We start from the raw sequence: 18,149 nt of genomic DNA on the forward strand, positions 1-18,149 counted from the left end.
GAAGCCCCCGAGCAGACCGCGTTGTCCAGCCAGCCCCTGGGCCTCCCTGGGGTGCCCAGCACAAAAGTGCAGACAACCACCGGACTCGCAATATCAGTTGGAGGATGTTTCTGCCACTCTAAGGACCCGCAGGCCAGCTGGGCCTTCAGGCAGGACAGAGAGCCCCGGAATCCGACGTGGAGAGCTGCGTGGACGTCCCCATCAGGAGGCGGTCCCCACCTCCGCGGCTCTCCCCTTGCGGGGAGCGGCAGCCCCAGGGCCTCAGGGAAGACACCAGGCTGGGCCCCCGCGGCACAGCGGGGCACGACCCCGGCAGGCAGGTGACTTAGCGATGCCTGTGCCAGACTGCTGCGGCCGCCCTGCTGCCGGGTTCCTGGAGGGCTTCCTGGAATCAGCGTCCACACCAAGCCCCTGGAAGGCCCAGGCGACGGAGGAGCCGGTCAGGCAGGGGCCGAGGACGGTGACAGGCCGGGCGGGAAGGAGCCGGTCAGGCAGGGGCCCAGGACAGCGACGGGCCTGGCCGGGGAGGAGCGAGTCAGGCAGTGGCCCAGGTGGTGGGCCGGGCGGGGAGGAGCCTGTCAGGCAGGGGCAGAGGACGGTGACGGTGACGGTGACCTGACGTGGGCCGGGGCGGGAAGGAGCCGGTCAGGCAGGGGCAGGGGCCGAGGACAGTGACGGGCCTGGCGGGGCAGGAGCGCGTCAGGCAGGGGCAGAGGAGTTGGGCTGGGTAAGGGGTAGGGTGACAGTTAGGGCACAATTCACAATCGCAAAGATGTGGAAGCGACCCGAGTGCCCATCCATCCAGGAGTGCATTAATAACATGTGGCGCGTGGACACCACGGAGTGCTGTTCGGCTGTGAGGAGCAGCGGTGAGAGGGCGCCTCTCCTCTTCTCCTGGCCAGAGCTGGGACCCGTCCCAGTAGGCCAGGTATCCCAAGCATGGACACACGAGCACCACGTGCGCGCGCTCACCGGCAAATTGGTACGAACGGATGGACACCTAAGTGGACACAGAGGAATCACTGTCATCGGGTGGGTGTCGGGCGGGCGGGCGTGGGGAGGGGGTGGGCATACACATCCATTAGGGAGGGGGGGTGCGCACCAACTGGGGGATGGGCGCACTTGAAGCTCTGCCCCGAGGGGGGAGGCGGGGAAAGAGCAATGCACCCGACCTGAACATTGGTACCCCCACAATCCGCTGGGAGAAAATGAGAAATAAATAAGGAAACAGGGGGGAGGGGGGCACGGGCAACACATGTCACCTCAATACTTGTACTCCCATCATCTGCTTGAAAAGAGAGAGAGAAGAAAATGCAATAATAGAGATAAGAGACACTTTCTAAGAAAATGAATCCGAAAAGAAAAGTAAAAGGAGGCCTGTCCATCAGGTCTGGGTGTGAGTCCGGAGCCCCCAGCCTCCAGTGCCACCACCAGAGATTCCTACGTGTAGCCCATAGAACCCCAAAAGCAACGGGACGAGTTCTGGTGACATGCTCGCTCAAAATGACATCCTGGAATCCTTCCGGAGCTCCCTCCCCTCTCAGACTCCAGCGTGTCGGTTCCCACAGACCAGACCTTTGGTCTGAGACCTGACAGTCCAGATGCCACGCATGCTGCCGCGTGGCGGCGGTGTCGCGGCTTGGGACAAGAAGGAGGCCCCACGGTGCGGGCTGGGGCGGCAGGCACCGCGGCGGGCGCTGAGGGTGGGGGTGATCCGCCGGACCGCCGTCCCGCCGCGCTCCCAGCAAGGGGACAGAGCAACAGGCAAAAAAAAAAAAAAAAAGCCTACGGCACCCGGGATGCCCAGGCGGTCTCCCATCCAAGTACTAGCCAGGCCCGACGCTGCTTAGCTTCGGAGATCAGACGAGACGGGGCGCGTTCGGGGTGGTGTGACCGTAGACGGCGGAGGGCGCCCCTGCCCCGCTCAAGAAGCCAGCCTCACCGCGCTTCCCCGCGATAGCGCTGACCCGACTGAGGTGAGGGACGGGGCGGGGCGGGGTGGGGTGGAGGGCTGTCCACACACACACACACACACACACACACACACACACACACACACACACGATGCGCCTGCACGGCTGGACCTGCCAAGGTGGAAACCATCCAGCCCCCCTCCTCTCCTCACCTCGCCTCCTTCACCTACCCGCCCCCACCCCCAGCGCGCCGCTGCTGACTGCGCACGCGCGCGCGGCGCGCTCACCCTTTGACCCCAGCCAGGGGCCGCCCTCCCGCACAACCCCTTTCAGCTGCGCCCCCCGCCCTGTGGGTGGGCGGGCTGCCGCCTATTCCCCAGGGCCAGGGCTGGGGCACAGCGCATGGGGGAGGGGAGCGAGTGTAGGGGCGTGTCTCGGGATGTGTCCCATGGCTGCGGTGGGGCGGCGTGGTTTGGGGGGCGCTGAAGGAATCAGTCCCCTCCATCTCCCACCTCTGGAAAACCCCCAAGCCCTTGGAGAACTGCCGGCACCGCTACCGTGGTTGCCGGGACCCTGCTCTGTGTCCTCCTGTGGCCCAGTCCAAGGGGCCTGGGCCTGGCCCGGGGCTGGATTGGACCCCAACCACCCTCGGGTGTGGACTCGCTAAAAGCCGGCGATTAGATATTGGATTCGAGCTTCCTTGAGGTCATTTCACTAATGAATGCACCGAAAAGAGTTTCCTAATCCATCTGTGAGGGTGGCAACTGAAAGAGAATTTTAAAGCTGACAGAATAGGCGAGGAAAGGCACAGGAGATTTCCAAACCCAGTAAGGAAGCCTTTCCCGAAATGGAAGAAAGAAACGAGCAAACAGAGACACCGGTAGCCCGCCCGGATCAGAGTCTGCTCCTTACAGAAAGTACCCTGACCAGGTTCACCCGTGGGTGGGTGGCGAGCCAGTGGCATTCAGAAGAGCGAGGCCCGCAGTCTGTGCAGAAGACACCTGCACTCGGGTGTGTGTGGCGGCACCATTCCCAAGCAGCTCCAAATGGTAATCCAAAGAGAAGCCAGGGAGTTCCCAACGCCCCAGGTGTCCTCAGCCCACGACTGGCTGCAGTGGGAATGCGAAGCCCGGCTCCTTGTCTCAGAGCGGGACAACCAGGGGGTGTGATGTACACCCCGGGGTTCCCAGGAGGATCAGGCTGAGGCTGGGACTTGGCCTGAAAATGTCCCCTCGCATGGGCACCCCCTTCCGCTTCCGGCTCCTCTACTCCTGGTGCCCCTCCATCCAGGGGCCAGAGTTTAAGAAGTCACCCGCAGGAGAATCCTGGTCCCAAAGGAGCCTTCGGGGGGACCCGTGCTGAGAGAGGTTGTGGGCATGGCCCGCTGGGGCTCTGCCCGACCCAGGGCTGGGAGATGCAACCTCCCAGCTCCGGGTCCCTGCAGGAAGCCTTGGCAAGAACAGGGCCAGTCCTCCAAAGGCCCAGGTGTGGGGAGCCCAGGCCAGGCAGCCTGTGGAAGAAGCCACATGCCGTGCCACCCCGGGAACACGACTGCAGGTCGCGGCCCCTCCCACCTCCTCCCCGACATGGCGCAGGGCTCAGAGACACCTCGGACGCTGCTACCAAAATCCACAGGGCATCGGTTGCTCCTCCGAAGCCCCCGAGCAGACCGCGTTGTCCAGCCAGCCCCTGGGCCTCCCTGGGGTGCCCAGCACAAAAGTGCAGACAACCACCGGACTCGCAATATCAGTTGGAGGATGTTTCTGCCACTCTAAGGACCCGCAGGCCAGCTGGGCCTTCAGGCAGGACAGAGAGCCCCGGAATCCGACGTGGAGAGCTGCGTGGACGTCCCCATCAGGAGGCGGTCCCCACCTCCGCGGCTCTCCCCTTGCGGGGAGCGGCAGCCCCAGGGCCTCAGGGAAGACACCAGGCTGGGCCCCCGCGGCACAGCGGGGCACGACCCCGGCAGGCAGGCGACTTAGCGATGCCTGTGCCAGACTGCTGCGGCCGCCCTGCTGCCGGGTTCCTGGAGGGCTTCCTGGAATCAGCGTCCACACCAAGCCCCTGGAAGGCCCAGGCGACGGAGGAGCCGGTCAGGCAGGGGCCGAGGACGGTGACAGGCCGGGCGGGAAGGAGCCGGTCAGGCAGGGGCCCAGGACAGCGACGGGCCTGGCCGGGGAGGAGCGAGTCAGGCAGTGGCCCAGGTGGTGGGCCGGGCGGGGAGGAGCCTGTCAGGCAGGGGCAGAGGACGGTGACGGTGACGGTGACCTGACGTGGGCCGGGGCGGGAAGGAGCCGGTCAGGCAGGGGCAGGGGCCGAGGACAGTGACGGGCCTGGCGGGGCAGGAGCGCGTCAGGCAGGGGCAGAGGAGTTGGGCTGGGTAAGGGGTAGGGTGACAGTTAGGGCACAATTCACAATCGCAAAGATGTGGAAGCGACCCGAGTGCCCATCCATCCAGGAGTGCATTAATAACATGTGGCGCGTGGACACCACGGAGTGCTGTTCGGCTGTGAGGAGCAGCGGTGAGAGGGCGCCTCTCCTCTTCTCCTGGCCAGAGCTGGGACCCGTCCCAGTAGGCCAGGTATCCCAAGCATGGACACACGAGCACCACGTGCGCGCGCTCACCGGCAAATTGGTACGAACGGATGGACACCTAAGTGGACACAGAGGAATCACTGTCATCGGGTGGGTGTCGGGCGGGCGGGCGTGGGGAGGGGGTGGGCATACACATCCATTAGGGAGGGGGGGTGCGCACCAACTGGGGGATGGGCGCACTTGAAGCTCTGCCCCGAGGGGGGAGGCGGGGAAAGAGCAATGCACCCGACCTGAACATTGGTACCCCCACAATCCGCTGGGAGAAAATGAGAAATAAATAAGGAAACAGGGGGGAGGGGGGCACGGGCAACACATGTCACCTCAATACTTGTACTCCCATCATCTGCTTGAAAAGAGAGAGAGAAGAAAATGCAATAATAGAGATAAGAGACACTTTCTAAGAAAATGAATCCGAAAAGAAAAGTAAAAGGAGGCCTGTCCAGCAGGTCTGGGTGTGAGTCCGGAGCCCCCAGCCTCCAGTGCCACCACCAGAGATTCCTACGTGTAGCCCATAGAACCCCAAAAGCAACGGGACGAGTTCTGGTGACATGCTCGCTCAAAATGACATCCTGGAATCCTTCCGGAGCTCCCTCCCCTCTCAGACTCCAGCGTGTCGGTTCCCACAGACCAGACCTTTGGTCTGAGACCTGACAGTCCAGATGCCACGCATGCTGCCGCGTGGCGGCGGTGTCGCGGCTTGGGACAAGAAGGAGGCCCCACGGTGCGGGCTGGGGCGGCAGGCACCGCGGCGGGCGCTGAGGGTGGGGGTGATCCGCCGGACCGCCGTCCCGCCGCGCTCCCAGCAAGGGGACAGAGCAACAGGCAAAAAAAAAAAAAAAAAGCCTACGGCACCCGGGATGCCCAGGCGGTCTCCCATCCAAGTACTAGCCAGGCCCGACGCTGCTTAGCTTCGGAGATCAGACGAGACGGGGCGCGTTCGGGGTGGTGTGACCGTAGACGGCGGAGGGCGCCCCTGCCCCGCTCAAGAAGCCAGCCTCACCGCGCTTCCCCGCGATAGCGCTGACCCGACTGAGGTGAGGGACGGGGCGGGGCGGGGTGGGGTGGAGGGCTGTCCACACACACACACACACACACACACACACACACACACACACACACGATGCGCCTGCACGGCTGGACCTGCCAAGGTGGAAACCATCCAGCCCCCCTCCTCTCCTCACCTCGCCTCCTTCACCTACCCGCCCCCACCCCCAGCGCGCCGCTGCTGACTGCGCACGCGCGCGCGGCGCGCTCACCCTTTGACCCCAGCCAGGGGCCGCCCTCCCGCACAACCCCTTTCAGCTGCGCCCCCCGCCCTGTGGGTGGGCGGGCTGCCGCCTATTCCCCAGGGCCAGGGCTGGGGCACAGCGCATGGGGGAGGGGAGCGAGTGTAGGGGCGTGTCTCGGGATGTGTCCCATGGCTGCGGTGGGGCGGCGTGGTTTGGGGGGCGCTGAAGGAATCAGTCCCCTCCATCTCCCACCTCTGGAAAACCCCCAAGCCCTTGGAGAACTGCCGGCACCGCTACCGTGGTTGCCGGGACCCTGCTCTGTGTCCTCCTGTGGCCCAGTCCAAGGGGCCTGGGCCTGGCCCGGGGCTGGATTGGACCCCAACCACCCTCGGGTGTGGACTCGCTAAAAGCCGGCGATTAGATATTGGATTCGAGCTTCCTTGAGGTCATTTCACTAATGAATGCACCGAAAAGAGTTTCCTAATCCATCTGTGAGGGTGGCAACTGAAAGAGAATTTTAAAGCTGACAGAATAGGCGAGGAAAGGCACAGGAGATTTCCAAACCCAGTAAGGAAGCCTTTCCCGAAATGGAAGAAAGAAACGAGCAAACAGAGACACCGGTAGCCCGCCCGGATCAGAGTCTGCTCCTTACAGAAAGTACCCTGACCAGGTTCACCCGTGGGTGGGTGGCGAGCCAGTGGCATTCAGAAGAGCGAGGCCCGCAGTCTGTGCAGAAGACACCTGCACTCGGGTGTGTGTGGCGGCACCATTCCCAAGCAGCTCCAAATGGTAATCCAAAGAGAAGCCAGGGAGTTCCCAACGCCCCAGGTGTCCTCAGCCCACGACTGGCTGCAGTGGGAATGCGAAGCCCGGCTCCTTGTCTCAGAGCGGGACAACCAGGGGGTGTGATGTACACCCCGGGGTTCCCAGGAGGATCAGGCTGAGGCTGGGACTTGGCCTGAAAATGTCCCCTCGCATGGGCACCCCCTTCCGCTTCCGGCTCCTCTACTCCTGGTGCCCCTCCATCCAGGGGCCAGACTTTAAGAAGTCACCCGCAGGAGAATCCTGGTCCCAAAGGAGCCTTCGGGGGGACCCGTGCTGAGAGAGGTTGTGGGCATGGCCCGCTGGGGCTCTGCCCGACCCAGGGCTGGGAGATGCAACCTCCCAGCTCCGGGTCCCTGCAGGAAGCCTTGGCAAGAACAGGGCCAGTCCTCCAAAGGCCCAGGTGTGGGGAGCCCAGGCCAGGCAGCCTGTGGAAGAAGCCACATGCCGTGCCACCCCGGGAACACGACTGCAGGTCGCGGCCCCTCCCACCTCCTCCCCGACATGGCGCAGGGCTCAGAGACACCTCGGACGCTGCTACCAAAATCCACAGGGCATCGGTTGCTCCTCCGAAGCCCCCGAGCAGACCGCGTTGTCCAGCCAGCCCCTGGGCCTCCCTGGGGTGCCCAGCACAAAAGTGCAGACAACCACCGGACTCCCAATATCAGTTGGAGGATGTTTCTGCCACTCTAAGGACCCGCAGGCCAGCTGGGCCTTCAGGCAGGACAGAGAGCCCCGGAATCCGACGTGGAGAGCTGCGTGGACGTCCCCATCAGGAGGCGGTCCCCACCTCCGCGGCTCTCCCCTTGCGGGGAGCGGCAGCCCCAGGGCCTCAGGGAAGACACCAGGCTGGGCCCCCGCGGCACAGCGGGGCACGACCCCGGCAGGCAGGCGACTTAGTGATGCCTGTGCCAGACTGCTGCGGCCGCCCTGCTGCCGGGTTCCTGGAGGGCTTCCTGGAATCAGCGTCCACACCAAGCCCCTGGAAGGCCCAGGCGACGGAGGAGCCGGTCAGGCAGGGGCCGAGGACGGTGACAGGCCGGGCGGGAAGGAGCCGGTCAGGCAGGGGCCCAGGACAGCGACGGGCCTGGCCGGGGAGGAGCGAGTCAGGCAGTGGCCCAGGTGGTGGGCCGGGCGGGGAGGAGCCTGTCAGGCAGGGGCAGAGGACGGTGACGGTGACGGTGACCTGACGTGGGCCGGGGCGGGAAGGAGCCGGTCAGGCAGGGGCAGGGGCCGAGGACAGTGACGGGCCTGGCGGGGCAGGAGCGCGTCAGGCAGGGGCAGAGGAGTTGGGCTGGGTAAGGGGTAGGGTGACAGTTAGGGCACAATTCACAATCGCAAAGATGTGGAAGCGACCCGAGTGCCCATCCATCCAGGAGTGCATTAATAACATGTGGCGCGTGGACACCACGGAGTGCTGTTCGGCTGTGAGGAGCAGCGGTGAGAGGGCGCCTCTCCTCTTCTCCTGGCCAGAGCTGGGACCCGTCCCAGTAGGCCAGGTATCCCAAGCATGGACACACGAGCACCACGTGCGCGCGCTCACCGGCAAATTGGTACGAACGGATGGACACCTAAGTGGACACAGAGGAATCACTGTCATCGGGTGGGTGTCGGGCGGGCGGGCGTGGGGAGGGGGTGGGCATACACATCCATTAGGGAGGGGGGGTGCGCACCAACTGGGGGATGGGCGCACTTGAAGCTCTGCCCCGAGGGGGGAGGCGGGGAAAGAGCAATGCACCCGACCTGAACATTGGTACCCCCACAATCCGCTGGGAGAAAATGAGAAATAAATAAGGAAACAGGGGGGAGGGGGGCACGGGCAACACATGTCACCTCAATACTTGTACTCCCATCATCTGCTTGAAAAGAGAGAGAGAAGAAAATGCAATAATAGAGATAAGAGACACTTTCTAAGAAAATGAATCCGAAAAGAAAAGTAAAAGGAGGCCTGTCCAGCAGGTCTGGGTGTGAGTCCGGAGCCCCCAGCCTCCAGTGCCACCACCAGAGATTCCTACGTGTAGCCCATAGAACCCCAAAAGCAACGGGACGAGTTCTGGTGACATGCTCGCTCAAAATGACATCCTGGAATCCTTCCGGAGCTCCCTCCCCTCTCAGACTCCAGCGTGTCGGTTCCCACAGACCAGACCTTTGGTCTGAGACCTGACAGTCCAGATGCCACGCATGCTGCCGCGTGGCGGCGGTGTCGCGGCTTGGGACAAGAAGGAGGCCCCACGGTGCGGGCTGGGGCGGCAGGCACCGCGGCGGGCGCTGAGGGTGGGGGTGATCCGCCGGACCGCCGTCCCGCCGCGCTCCCAGCAAGGGGACAGAGCAACAGGCAAAAAAAAAAAAAAAAAGCCTACGGCACCCGGGATGCCCAGGCGGTCTCCCATCCAAGTACTAGCCAGGCCCGACGCTGCTTAGCTTCGGAGATCAGACGAGACGGGGCGCGTTCGGGGTGGTGTGACCGTAGACGGCGGAGGGCGCCCCTGCCCCGCTCAAGAAGCCAGCCTCACCGCGCTTCCCCGCGATAGCGCTGACCCGACTGAGGTGAGGGACGGGGCGGGGCGGGGTGGGGTGGAGGGCTGTCCACACACACACACACACACACACACACACACACACACACACACACACGATGCGCCTGCACGGCTGGACCTGCCAAGGTGGAAACCATCCAGCCCCCCTCCTCTCCTCACCTCGCCTCCTTCACCTACCCGCCCCCACCCCCAGCGCGCCGCTGCTGACTGCGCACGCGCGCGCGGCGTGCTCACCCTTTGACCCCAGCCAGGGGCCGCCCTCCCGCACAACCCCTTTCAGCTGCGCCCCCCGCCCTGTGGGTGGGCGGGCTGCCGCCTATTCCCCAGGGCCAGGGCTGGGGCACAGCGCATGGGGGAGGGGAGCGAGTGTAGGGGCGTGTCTCGGGATGTGTCCCATGGCTGCGGTGGGGCGGCGTGGTTTGGGGGGCGCTGAAGGAATCAGTCCCCTCCATCTCCCACCTCTGGAAAACCCCCAAGCCCTTGGAGAACTGCCGGCACCGCTACCGTGGTTGCCGGGACCCTGCTCTGTGTCCTCCTGTGGCCCAGTCCAAGGGGCCTGGGCCTGGCCCGGGGCTGGATTGGACCCCAACCACCCTCGGGTGTGGACTCGCTAAAAGCCGGCGATTAGATATTGGATTCGAGCTTCCTTGAGGTCATTTCACTAATGAATGCACCGAAAAGAGTTTCCTAATCCATCTGTGAGGGTGGCAACTGAAAGAGAATTTTAAAGCTGACAGAATAGGCGAGGAAAGGCACAGGAGATTTCCAAACCCAGTAAGGAAGCCTTTCCCGAAATGGAAGAAAGAAACGAGCAAACAGAGACACCGGTAGCCCGCCCGGATCAGAGTCTGCTCCTTACAGAAAGTACCCTGACCAGGTTCACCCGTGGGTGGGTGGCGAGCCAGTGGCATTCAGAAGAGCGAGGCCCGCAGTCTGTGCAGAAGACACCTGCACTCGGGTGTGTGTGGCGGCACCATTCCCAAGCAGCTCCAAATGGTAATCCAAAGAGAAGCCAGGGAGTTCCCAACGCCCCAGGTGTCCTCAGCCCACGACTGGCTGCAGTGGGAATGCGAAGCCCGGCTCCTTGTCTCAGAGCGGGACAACCAGGGGGTGTGATGTACACCCCGGGGTTCCCAGGAGGATCAGGCTGAGGCTGGGACTTGGCCTGAAAATGTCCCCTCGCATGGGCACCCCCTTCCGCTTCCGGCTCCTCTACTCCTGGTGCCCCTCCATCCAGGGGCCAGACTTTAAGAAGTCACCCGCAGGAGAATCCTGGTCCCAAAGGAGCCTTCGGGGGGACCCGTGCTGAGAGAGGTTGTGGGCATGGCCCGCTGGGGCTCTGCCCGACCCAGGGCTGGGAGATGCAACCTCCCAGCTCCGGGTCCCTGCAGGAAGCCTTGGCAAGAACAGGGCCAGTCCTCCAAAGGCCCAGGTGTGGGGAGCCCAGGCCAGGCAGCCTGTGGAAGAAGCCACATGCCGTGCCACCCCGGGAACACGACTGCAGGTCGCGGCCCCTCCCACCTCCTCCCCGACATGGCGCAGGGCTCAGAGACACCTCGGACGCTGCTACCAAAATCCACAGGGCATCGGTTGCTCCTCCGAAGCCCCCGAGCAGACCGCGTTGTCCAGCCAGCCCCTGGGCCTCCCTGGGGTGCCCAGCACAAAAGTGCAGACAACCACCGGACTCCCAATATCAGTTGGAGGATGTTTCTGCCACTCTAAGGACCCGCAGGCCAGCTGGGCCTTCAGGCAGGACAGAGAGCCCCGGAATCCGACGTGGAGAGCTGCGTGGACGTCCCCATCAGGAGGCGGTCCCCACCTCCGCGGCTCTCCCCTTGCGGGGAGCGGCAGCCCCAGGGCCTCAGGGAAGACACCAGGCTGGGCCCCCGCGGCACAGCGGGGCACGACCCCGGCAGGCAGGCGACTTAGCGATGCCTGTGCCAGACTGCTGCGGCCGCCCTGCTGCCGGGTTCCTGGAGGGCTTCCTGGAATCAGCGTCCACACCAAGCCCCTGGAAGGCCCAGGCGACGGAGGAGCCGTCAGGCAGGGGCCGAGGACGGTGACAGGCCGGGCGGGAAGGAGCCGGTCAGGCAGGGGCCCAGGACAGCGACGGGCCTGGCCGGGGAGGAGCGAGTCAGGCAGTGGCCCAGGTGGTGGGCCGGGCGGGGAGGAGCCTGTCAGGCAGGGGCAGAGGACGGTGACGGTGACGGTGACCTGACGTGGGCCGGGGCGGGAAGGAGCCGGTCAGGCAGGGGCAGGGGCCGAGGACAGTGACGGGCCTGGCGGGGCAGGAGCGCGTCAGGCAGGGGCAGAGGAGTTGGGCTGGGTAAGGGGTAGGGTGACAGTTAGGGCACAATTCACAATCGCAAAGATGTGGAAGCGACCCGAGTGCCCATCCATCCAGGAGTGCATTAATAACATGTGGCGCGTGGACACCACGGAGTGCTGTTCGGCTGTGAGGAGCAGCGGTGAGAGGGCGCCTCTCCTCTTCTCCTGGCCAGAGCTGGGACCCGTCCCAGTAGGCCAGGTATCCCAAGCATGGACACACGAGCACCACGTGCGCGCGCTCACCGGCAAATTGGTACGAACGGATGGACACCTAAGTGGACACAGAGGAATCACTGTCATCGGGTGGGTGTCGGGCGGGCGGGCGTGGGGAGGGGGTGGGCATACACATCCATTAGGGAGGGGGGGTGCGCACCAACTGGGGGATGGGCGCACTTGAAGCTCTGCCCCGAGGGGGGAGGCGGGGAAAGAGCAATGCACCCGACCTGAACATTGGTACCCCCACAATCCGCTGGGAGAAAATGAGAAATAAATAAGGAAACAGGGGGGAGGGGGGCACGGGCAACACATGTCACCTCAATACTTGTACTCCCATCATCTGCTTGAAAAGAGAGAGAGAAGAAAATGCAATAATAGAGATAAGAGACACTTTCTAAGAAAATGAATCCGAAAAGAAAAGTAAAAGGAGGCCTGTCCAGCAGGTCTGGGTGTGAGTCCGGAGCCCCCAGCCTCCAGTGCCACCACCAGAGATTCCTACGTGTAGCCCATAGAACCCCAAAAGCAACGGGACGAGTTCTGGTGACATGCTCGCTCAAAATGACATCCTGGAATCCTTCCGGAGCTCCCTCCCCTCTCAGACTCCAGCGTGTCGGTTCCCACAGACCAGACCTTTGGTCTGAGACCTGACAGTCCAGATGCCACGCATGCTGCCGCGTGGCGGCGGTGTCGCGGCTTGGGACAAGAAGGAGGCCCCACGGTGCGGGCTGGGGCGGCAGGCACCGCGGCGGGCGCTGAGGGTGGGGGTGATCCGCCGGACCGCCGTCCCGCCGCGCTCCCAGCAAGGGGACAGAGCAACAGGCAAAAAAAAAAAAAAAAAGCCTACGGCACCCGGGATGCCCAGGCGGTCTCCCATCCAAGTACTAGCCAGGCCCGACGCTGCTTAGCTTCGGAGATCAGACGAGACGGGGCGCGTTCGGGGTGGTGTGACCGTAGACGGCGGAGGGCGCCCCTGCCCCGCTCAAGAAGCCAGCCTCACCGCGCTTCCCCGCGATAGCGCTGACCCGACTGAGGTGAGGGACGGGGCGGGGCGGGGTGGGGTGGAGGGCTGTCCACACACACACACACACACACACACACACACACACACACACACACACGATGCGCCTGCACGGCTGGACCTGCCAAGGTGGAAACCATCCAGCCCCCCTCCTCTCCTCACCTCGCCTCCTTCACCTACCCGCCCCCACCCCCAGCGCGCCGCTGCTGACTGCGCACGCGCGCGCGGCGTGCTCACCCTTTGACCCCAGCCAGGGGCCGCCCTCCCGCACAACCCCTTTCAGCTGCGCCCCCCGCCCTGTGGGTGGGCGGGCTGCCGCCTATTCCCCAGGGCCAGGGCTGGGGCACAGCGCATGGGGGAGGGGAGCGAGTGTAGGGGCGTGTCTCGGGATGTGTCCCATGGCTGCGGTGGGGCGGCGTGGTTTGGGGGGCGCTGAAGGAATCAGTCCCCTCCATCTCCCACCTCTGGAAAACCCCCAAGCCCTTGGAGAACTGCCGGCACCGCTACCGTGGTTGCCGGGACCCTGCTCTGTGTCCTCCTGTGGCCCAGTCCAAGGGGCCTGGGCCTGGCCCGGGGCTGGATTGGACCCCAACCACCCTCGGGTGTGGACTCGCTAAAAGCCGGCGATTAGATATTGGATTCGAGCTTCCTTGAGGTCATTTCACTAATGAATGCACCGAAAAGAGTTTCCTAATCCATCTGTGAGGGTGGCAACTGAAAGAGAATTTTAAAGCTGACAGAATAGGCGAGGAAAGGCACAGGAGATTTCCAAACCCAGTAAGGAAGCCTTTCCCGAAATGGAAGAAAGAAACGAGCAAACAGAGACACCGGTAGCCCGCCCGGATCAGAGTCTGCTCCTTACAGAAAGTACCCTGACCAGGTTCACCCGTGGGTGGGTGGCGAGCCAGTGGCATTCAGAAGAGCGAGGCCCGCAGTCTGTGCAGAAGACACCTGCACTCGGGTGTGTGTGGCGGCACCATTCCCAAGCAGCTCCAAATGGTAATCCAAAGAGAAGCCAGGGAGTTCCCAACGCCCCAGGTGTCCTCAGCCCACGACTGGCTGCAGTGGGAATGCGAAGCCCGGCTCCTTGTCTCAGAGCGGGACAACCAGGGGGTGTGATGTACACCCCGGGGTTCCCAGGAGGATCAGGCTGAGGCTGGGACTTGGCCTGAAAATGTCCCCTCGCATGGGCACCCCCTTCCGCTTCCGGCTCCTCTACTCCTGGTGCCCCTCCATCCAGGGGCCAGACTTTAAGAAGTCACCCGCAGGAGAATCCTGGTCCCAAAGGAGCCTTCGGGGGGACCCGTGCTGAGAGAGGTTGTGGGCATGGCCCGCTGGGGCTCTGCCCGACCCAGGGCTGGGAGATGCAACCTCCCAGCTCCGGGTCCCTGCAGGAAGCCTTGGCAAGAACAGGGCCAGTCCTCCAAAGGCCCAGGTGTGGGGAGCCCAGGCCAGGCAGCCTGTGGAAGAAGCCACATGCCGTGCCACCCCGGGAACACGACTGCAGGTCGCGGCCCCTCCCACCTCCTCCCCGACATGGCGCAGGGCTCAGAGACACCTCGGACGCTGCTACCAAAATCCACAGGGCATCGGTTGCTCCTCCGAAGCCCCCGAGCAGACCGCGTTGTCCAGCCAGCCCCTGGGCCTCCCTGGGGTGCCCAGCACAAAAGTGCAGACAACCACCGGACTCCCAATATCAGTTGGAGGATGTTTCTGCCACTCTAAGGACCCGCAGGCCAGCTGGGCCTTCAGGCAGGACAGAGAGCCCCGGAATCCGACGTGGAGAGCTGCGTGGACGTCCCCATCAGGAGGCGGTCCCCACCTCCGCGGCTCTCCCCTTGCGGGGAGCGGCAGCCCCAGGGCCTCAGGGAAGACACCAGGCTGGGCCCCCGCGGCACAGCGGGGCACGACCCCGGCAGGCAGGCGACTTAGCGATGCCTGTGCCAGACTGCTGCGGCCGCCCTGCTGCCGGGTTCCTGGAGGGCTTCCTGGAATCAGCGTCCACACCAAGCCCCTGGAAGGCCCAGGCGACGGAGGAGCCGTCAGGCAGGGGCCGAGGACGGTGACAGGCCGGGCGGGAAGGAGCCGGTCAGGCAGGGGCCCAGGACAGCGACGGGCCTGGCCGGGGAGGAGCGAGTCAGGCAGTGGCCCAGGTGGTGGGCCGGGCGGGGAGGAGCCTGTCAGGCAGGGGCAGAGGACGGTGACGGTGACGGTGACCTGACGTGGGCCGGGGCGGGAAGGAGCCGGTCAGGCAGGGGCAGGGGCCGAGGACAGTGACGGGCCTGGCGGGGCAGGAGCGCGTCAGGCAGGGGCAGAGGAGTTGGGCTGGGTAAGGGGTAGGGTGACAGTTAGGGCACAATTCACAATCGCAAAGATGTGGAAGCGACCCGAGTGCCCATCCATCCAGGAGTGCATTAATAACATGTGGCGCGTGGACACCACGGAGTGCTGTTCGGCTGTGAGGAGCAGCGGTGAGAGGGCGCCTCTCCTCTTCTCCTGGCCAGAGCTGGGACCCGTCCCAGTAGGCCAGGTATCCCAAGCATGGACACACGAGCACCACGTGCGCGCGCTCACCGGCAAATTGGTACGAACGGATGGACACCTAAGTGGACACAGAGGAATCACTGTCATCGGGTGGGTGTCGGGCGGGCGGGCGTGGGGAGGGGGTGGGCATACACATCCATTAGGGAGGGGGGGTGCGCACCAACTGGGGGATGGGCGCACTTGAAGCTCTGCCCCGAGGGGGGAGGCGGGGAAAGAGCAATGCACCCGACCTGAACATTGGTACCCCCACAATCCGCTGGGAGAAAATGAGAAATAAATAAGGAAACAGGGGGGAGGGGGGCACGGGCAACACATGTCACCTCAATACTTGTACTCCCATCATCTGCTTGAAAAGAGAGAGAGAAGAAAATGCAATAATAGAGATAAGAGACACTTTCTAAGAAAATGAATCCGAAAAGAAAAGTAAAAGGAGGCCTGTCCAGCAGGTCTGGGTGTGAGTCCGGAGCCCCCAGCCTCCAGTGCCACCACCAGAGATTCCTACGTGTAGCCCATAGAACCCCAAAAGCAACGGGACGAGTTCTGGTGACATGCTCGCTCAAAATGACATCCTGGAATCCTTCCGGAGCTCCCTCCCCTCTCAGACTCCAGCGTGTCGGTTCCCACAGACCAGACCTTTGGTCTGAGACCTGACAGTCCAGATGCCACGCATGCTGCCGCGTGGCGGCGGTGTCGCGGCTTGGGACAAGAAGGAGGCCCCACGGTGCGGGCTGGGGCGGCAGGCACCGCGGCAGGCGCTGAGGGTGGGGGTGATCCGCCGGACCGCCGTCCCGCCGCGCTCCCAGCAAGGGGACAGAGCAACAGGCAAAAAAAAAAAAAAAAAGCCTAGGCACCCGGGATGCCCAGGCGGTCTCCCATCCAAGTACTAGCCAGGCCCGAGGCTGCTTAGCTTCGGAGATCAGACGAGACGGGGCGCGTTCGGGGTGGTGTGACCGTAGACGGCGGAGGGCGCCCCTGCCCCGCTCAAGAAGCCAGCCTCACCGCGCTTCCCCGCGATAGCGCTGACCCGACTGAGGTGAGGGACGGGGCGGGGCGGGGTGGGGTGGAGGGCTGTCCACACACACACACACACACACACACACGATGCGCCTGCACGGCTGGACCTGCCAAGGTGGAAACCTTCCAGCCCCCCTCCTCTCCTCACCTCGCCTCCTTCACCTACCCGCCCCCACCCCCAGCGCGCCGCTGCTGACTGCGCACGCGCGCGCGGCGCGCTCACCCTTTGACCCCAGCCAGGGGCCGCCCTCCCGCACAACCCCTTTCAGCTGCGCCCCCCGCCCTGTGGGTGGGCGGGCTGCCGCCTATTCCCCAGGGCCAGGGCTGGGGCACAGCGCATGGGGGAGGGGAGCGAGTGTAGGGGCGTGTCTCGGGATGTGTCCCATGGCTGCGGTGGGGCGGCGTGGTTTGGGGGGCGCTGAAGGAATCAGTCCCCTCCATCTCCCACCTCTGGAAAACCCCCAAGCCCTTGGAGAACTGCCGGCACCGCTACCGTGGTTGCCGGGACCCTGCTCTGTGTCCTCCTGTGGCCCAGTCCAAGGGGCCTGGGCCTGGCCCGGGGCTGGATTGGACCCCAACCACCCTCGGGTGTGGACTCGCTAAAAGCCGGCGATTAGATATTGGATTCGAGCTTCCTTGAGGTCATTTCACTAATGAATGCACCGAAAAGAGTTTCCTAATCCATCTGTGAGGGTGGCAACTGAAAGAGAATTTTAAAGCTGACAGAATAGGCGAGGAAAGGCACAGGAGATTTCCAAACCCAGTAAGGAAGCCTTTCCCGAAATGGAAGAAAGAAACGAGCAAACAGAGACACCGGTAGCCCGCCCGGATCAGAGTCTGCTCCTTACAGAAAGTACCCTGACCAGGTTCACCCGTGGGTGGGTGGCGAGCCAGTGGCATTCAGAAGAGCGAGGCCCGCAGTCTGTGCAGAAGACACCTGCACTCGGGTGTGTGTGGCGGCACCATTCCCAAGCAGCTCCAAATGGTAATCCAAAGAGAAGCCAGGGAGTTCCCAACGCCCCAGGTGTCCTCAGCCCACGACTGGCTGCAGTGGGAATGCGAAGCCCGGCTCCTTGTCTCAGAGCGGGACAACCAGGGGGTGTGATGTACACCCCGGGGTTCCCAGGAGGATCAGGCTGAGGCTGGGACTTGGCCTGAAAATGTCCCCTCGCATGGGCACCCCCTTCCGCTTCCGGCTCCTCTACTCCTGGTGCCCCTCCATCCAGGGGCCAGACTTTAAGAAGTCACCCGCAGGAGAATCCTGGTCCCAAAGGAGCCTTCGGGGGGACCCGTGCTGAGAGAGGTTGTGGGCATGGCCCGCTGGGGCTCTGCCCGACCCAGGGCTGGGAGATGCAACCTCCCAGCTCCGGGTCCCTGCAGGAAGCCTTGGCAAGAACAGGGCCAGTCCTCCAAAGGCCCAGGTGTGGGGAGCCCAGGCCAGGCAGCCTGTGGAAGAAGCCACATGCCGTGCCACCCCGGGAACACGACTGCAGGTCGCGGCCCCTCCCACCTCCTCCCCGACATGGCGCAGGGCTCAGAGACACCTCGGACGCTGCTACCAAAATCCACAGGGCATCGGTTGCTCCTCCGAAGCCCCCGAGCAGACCGCGTTGTCCAGCCAGCCCCTGGGCCTCCCTGGGGTGCCCAGCACAAAAGTGCAGACAACCACCGGACTCCCAATATCAGTTGGAGGATGTTTCTGCCACTCTAAGGACCCGCAGGCCAGCTGGGCCTTCAGGCAGGACAGAGAGCCCCGGAATCCGACGTGGAGAGCTGCGTGGACGTCCCCATCAGGAGGCGGTCCCCACCTCCGCGGCTCTCCCCTTGCGGGGAGCGGCAGCCCCAGGGCCTCAGGGAAGACACCAGGCTGGGCCCCCGCGGCACAGCGGGGCACGACCCCGGCAGGCAGGCGACTTAGCGATGCCTGTGCCAG

The 18,149-nt window shown here is 64.1% G+C and overlaps 4 pseudogenes; all 4 read right to left on the reverse strand.

Moving 5' to 3' along the window:
- Window positions 1-1,782: 1,782 nt before the first annotated feature.
- LOC142862150 (uncharacterized) lies at window positions 1,783-1,901 on the reverse strand (annotated as a pseudogene).
- Window positions 1,902-5,348: 3,447 nt separating this feature from the next.
- On the reverse strand, window positions 5,349-5,467 carry LOC142862151 (uncharacterized; annotated as a pseudogene).
- Window positions 5,468-8,912: 3,445 nt separating this feature from the next.
- LOC142862152 (uncharacterized) lies at window positions 8,913-9,031 on the reverse strand (annotated as a pseudogene).
- A 3,446-nt stretch (window positions 9,032-12,477) lies between these two features.
- On the reverse strand, window positions 12,478-12,596 carry LOC142862153 (uncharacterized; annotated as a pseudogene).
- Window positions 12,597-18,149: the final 5,553 nt, after the last annotated feature.

The sequence above is a fragment of the Microcebus murinus genome, chromosome 18 (genome assembly GCF_040939455.1).
Source record: "Microcebus murinus isolate Inina chromosome 18, M.murinus_Inina_mat1.0, whole genome shotgun sequence".
In the NCBI taxonomy this organism is placed as follows: Eukaryota; Metazoa; Chordata; class Mammalia; order Primates; family Cheirogaleidae; genus Microcebus; species Microcebus murinus.